The sequence below is a fragment of the Nuphar pumila genome, chromosome 6 (assembly GCF_984573655.1).
Source record: "Nuphar pumila chromosome 6, dmNupPumi1.hap1.1, whole genome shotgun sequence".
In the NCBI taxonomy this organism is placed as follows: Eukaryota; Viridiplantae; Streptophyta; class Magnoliopsida; order Nymphaeales; family Nymphaeaceae; genus Nuphar; species Nuphar pumila.
The window spans coordinates 20,320,908-20,326,085 of record NC_143254.1 but is presented as its reverse complement, the minus strand read 5'-3'; positions in this window follow the sequence as shown (position 1 = coordinate 20,326,085).

Below are 5,178 nucleotides of genomic sequence, written 5' to 3'. Positions count from 1 at the left end.
GAAAACTTCCACTTATGAGCCAAGAGACCTGATCGCGCTGAACAAAGCCTGCCAACTTACAGTCGTTTCTCAGGCGGTGTGTCTTACCCCTGCTCTCATGAAGTCATCTTGTTTCGGGTTAGCAGGGGTTGACGCCAGTGACATTTGAACCTAAACCGGCCGTCTAGAGACCAAAGCCTCATCCCACTACACCAAACCCCTTGGGGTTTGCCCTTCATCGTTCTTTGAAAATTAAAATTACTTATTTATTTAAAAAAAAAATAATTAAGAGTTTGAACTCTTAATGAAGAATGTTAATATTGTAATTTGACTTATAATTTTGGCCTTTGTTTGGCAGTTCCAATAAACACTAATATTTGAAATTTGAAAAATGTGAAGCCATATTAGAATGATTGGCAAAAGCTTGGCATGCAAGGGAACGTTTGGTTGTATTTTTGAAAAGTGAAATTATTGTTTAAAAGAGAGTCACGTTCAAAATCTCATAAAATTTTAACTAGAATCTAAATTTTATTTTTTAAATCTTATTTTTGGGGTTCTGTGCCAACTTATTTTTTATAAGTGATAAAAAAAATTTATTTGCTTTTTATTTTTTACTTTTGATGTACTATTCAAATGAGATTCCCTTTCTTAATCTTATGTAATTCCAAATCACTAGATGTAAGAAAAACCAAAACTTTTAATCGTAAAAGGTTTTCAAATACCCCAAAGTTTTTACAAATAAAACCCCATGAGGTGACTATCTAGGGAATTCTGTATATTAAAGCATTATAAAATAATGCACATCTTCATGGAAGAGTTTTTAGTAATTTTTTCCCAGGGGTAGTGTCAACAGCTTAGTTTTGAGCTAGATATTCCACTGAATCCAAATCTATTTAGGCGTCAGAGGTAGCTGGAGTGGGATGGGAAGTGGGAAATACTCAATGCAAAAGTTGTTTGGGATGGATGCAGCCAGTTCCACATTTCTACACCAGTTCCCAACAATTGCACGAGTGGAAGTGGTAAGTCTGCAGCAGTTTCACTTACTCAAACAACCATGTGGATTTGTTAAAACAACAAATTTTGGGGATTCCGTAACTGCATCCTTAGCTACCATCGACTGGAAGATTCCAAACAGGGGCTTAGTCGAATTCACTAGAGTAGCTAGTAACCAATTAACAATAAGATTCTTGTTCAAGATTAACAATGGGATTCGGATTATATCCAAATCAAAGCTCAAATTGTGTTCGGGATGTGACTGTGTAAGTATGTATCCAACGGGTTCAGTACTACCCTTTTCCATCCAAATCTAAATCCATGTAATTAGTCAGGATCCGATAAGGTCAAATTCTATATCGCATACAGCCAAGCCCGATCTGACTAGTCTGCGTCCCTATTTTTAACTCTACAATCAAATTTTAACCCATGATTAAAAATAGTGTAGACAGAGGTTATGGATATTGGCTTACACAAGGCAAAGGTTTTGGATTTAGTTAAAATGTATGAAAACTGTCATGTGCTCTACTGGATTTTAATAAAAATCAGTGGTTTTTCTGAACGACCCAAATGGAAAATATAGAAACCGTCTATGATTTGATCAACGGTGGAGGACTGCACGTGAATCGGCAGCGTGTATAGATTCAGTTTTCTGAATGGATCGGTTTCTTGTGGGTCCCAGCTTGGGTCCAGCTGTCAGTAAACTTGTCCTTCAACCTGACCTGGATAAGGATCTTTCTTGAAGCCTATACGCTGGTTGGATATAGATCTGATGACCTACATGCTGTAGCTGACACTCTAGTTGTGAACATCGGGCTGCAAATCGAAAGGCGGTTCAGTTCTGACCCGATAAGACCATGTCAGGTGTAGGGTGACTGAAACTGCAGTAAGATGTTGAAGTGAGTACTGGCGGGCTTGTCGGGTCTGGACATAAATTTTGGCCAATGGCCCACAGATTTTGACACTAGAGTGGATAACTGCGCGAAGCTTCAAAGCTCAGCCTAGACCTGGCTGCGATTCACTAAGGCTGCGTTTGCATCGTAGGACAAATGCCACGTGTTCAGCTGGTGGCTTTTTTTTCTTATTTTTTCATTTTTTTTCTTATTTTTTATTTTTTATTTTTCATTTTTTGGCTTTTTGCCTTCTCGCAGGTAGGGGTGTTAATGGGTCGGGTTTGGTTCGGATCAGGCGGAATCAGACTTAGATCAGATTTTTGGATATGGTATCAGGTCTGAACCCGCCTCTAATCAGGTCTACTATAAAAGAAACCATACCCTTGATCTAGAAAAAGTTATATGAACGTACCAGACTCAGACCATACTTAGTACAATAATATTTTTATCATTTTTACATTGAAAATTTGAGGGTCTTAATGGAAACTCGGGTTTGGTATGAAATTTTACAAAACGGACCTGGGTCTTAATCGGGTCTTGTTATTTGTCACCATACCCGACTTTATAGGGTTTGGTCTAGATCGGGTCTGAGTAAACCCGACCCGTTGGCGCCCCTACTCGCAGGACAAACATCACGTGTATTTATATGTATGTTTATCTTTTAATTTTTCTTAACCTAATCGTATAAACTATGGATGAAAACATAGAATCATATATCATATTTTTGTCATATAACAAACATATCTTAATCATCAGGAGAAGTAACATGTTAAGTATTAGATTCCAAATGCCTCTGCCTTTGGATTAACATACCTAATGCAAGCTCCATAAACATCATCTACACATATACTGCTGACCCTTAATGTTTTATTATGATAGCAGCACTGGTATGTTTCTTTTTTCTTAATGTCTAATTACACATCCTTTGTGCGAAAGCGAGGTTTCAGAATTTCAAATTTTCAATAAGCCTTTGCAAACACTAAACCATGAATAAACAAGAAATGTCGCTAAAAAATAACAATGAATGGAATAATATTTTGATATCATCTTTGTCTTAAACACAAAATTATTTGGAAGATAGATCTTAACACAAGATGGTATAGAAATAGTGAGAAATGTTTAAGAAAATATAAATTTTAGTTAATGAAATAAAAATTATTGTGCAAATTGAGTTCCCTTAACACAGATGCAGCTGGTTCAATTTGAATGACTCGATTGCCTTTTTAATCTAATAATTATCGTAGAATATTAAAATAGTGAAATAAAACCCTATTATCAACCCCAAACAACAATAGCTGGCTTGAGAGCTAATCACATCATTTGTTAAAACAAGATAAACCCATGTCGTCAATCTCAAGTGAAAAAAATGCCTGAAAAGATTGATGCAGCCTCTCAGAATAAGAATCAACATCTTAAAAGCAGTTGAGGGATCTATTCAAAATAGAATAACTTCTCATTATTGGTTTAACAAAGGAATGAATGGTTGAAATGTCATGACCATCTTAAAGTGGAATAAAATTTTACTATCAATCTCAAGACAAGTTTTGACAATTGATGTCAAACTTGTTCTTATTCCATGCAAATAGCAAAATGATACAAAAATTTCACATAATTTTCAAGCTGATTACGATTAATAATTGATTCAACCTCACATTTATTTGACGGAACGTAAAAGTATTGATACCCCATCATCATTGTTCTCATTGTATAATAAATAGTAAATGTCAACCCCCTTTCATTAGGTAGGTAAAAAACCCTTAATAACCAAAACCCATCATTTTTTTAAGAAAAATAATATTATAGTACGCCCCTTCTTTGTTAAAGCACTAGATAGTTTCGTGACACCTATCTGCTATTGATGTTTCATCTAAATCAATGGGTCAAGTTTCTTCAAAAAAGAAGCTCGGAAGACATAACCCTTGAGCTATATACACAAGCATGAAATAACATTGGCATAGGAGCATCTCTGCATGGTAGGAACAAAGGCTTTATTTAAGTTTTTCTAACCTTTGCATGTCCTTTTTTTTATGACGAGGACCTCACCGACCCCAGGAAAACCCTGGATGGGGCCCCATGACCACCCTGCCAGTAGGGATGGCAGTGGACCGGGGGCTCTGCCCTGCCTTGCCCCATTTGGACCGGGGATGAAGGGCATGAAACGGGGATGGAGATAGGGATGAAGGTTAATATCTATCCCCGTGCGGGGATGGAGGCGGGGATGGACTTAAGCTTTTCCCCGCCCTGCCTCGTCCCTGTCCCAATCCCCGCCTAGGCCCGCCCCGCCCCGTTCTCAATCCTTTAAGGGATGACTATAGACTAAGGGGAAATAGAGCCCCGCCTGGCCCCCGTTTGGACCGGGGATGGAGGACATGAAACGAGGATGGAGGCGAGGGTGGAGGTCAGGGATAAAGGTTCGGATTTTGAAACGGGGTGGGGGTGGAGACCTTATCCACTATTGTGATCGTTGCAAAAATTTTCTTCCTTTTCATAAAGAGAACTTGTGTAAGGTCCACTTGACCTTTTGAAAAAGATTTTAAAAATAAACTCACCCTTGTTCTTGAAAATATACAGGAAAATTGAGATATGGGACTCGCTCATCGGTACGAGGTTCAACCATTCCTGACGCCTTTACCAGGGGTAACTGAACCAAAGATTGAATTCATACATTTGCTTTGCCTAAATTTGCCAAAGAAATATTCTAAGTCCTAAATGCAGAGAGAATTATGCTTGTGCTATGATTTTTGAACTTGAAAATATGTATTTTTTTTTGGAAAAATTATTTTGATTTTAAAGATACTTCAAAATTTTGAATTTTTCAAATGATTTTGAAATGGATTTGAAAATATTCTTTGCGAAATGATTTTGAAATTGAAAATCAAATTTGAAATCATTTGTGGATTTGAATCTAAATCTTGAACTTGGAATTAAAGTTGAAATGAATTCGAGTTTGAATTGGAAATTTGAAATCGAAAATGGATTTGAGAGTGAAATTTGAAGTTTAAACTTAAAATTGAGATTGAAATCGAACGATTGAAGTTTGAGGATGAGATTAAAAGTTAAAATCGAAAATTGAATTTGAAGAACAAGTTGGAATTTAAAATTGAAATTTTGAATTTGAAATTGATTCAAAATCAGGATTGAAATTGAAAATTTAAAATCAAATATGAAATTGAAATTGAAATTGAAATTTGGAATTAAATTTTGAAATCAGAATTAAATTTGGAAATTTAAAATTGAATTTAAAATTTAAAATTAAAATTGAAAATCAAAATCAAAATTGAAAGTAGAAATTAAAAATGGGTTTTAAAAATCG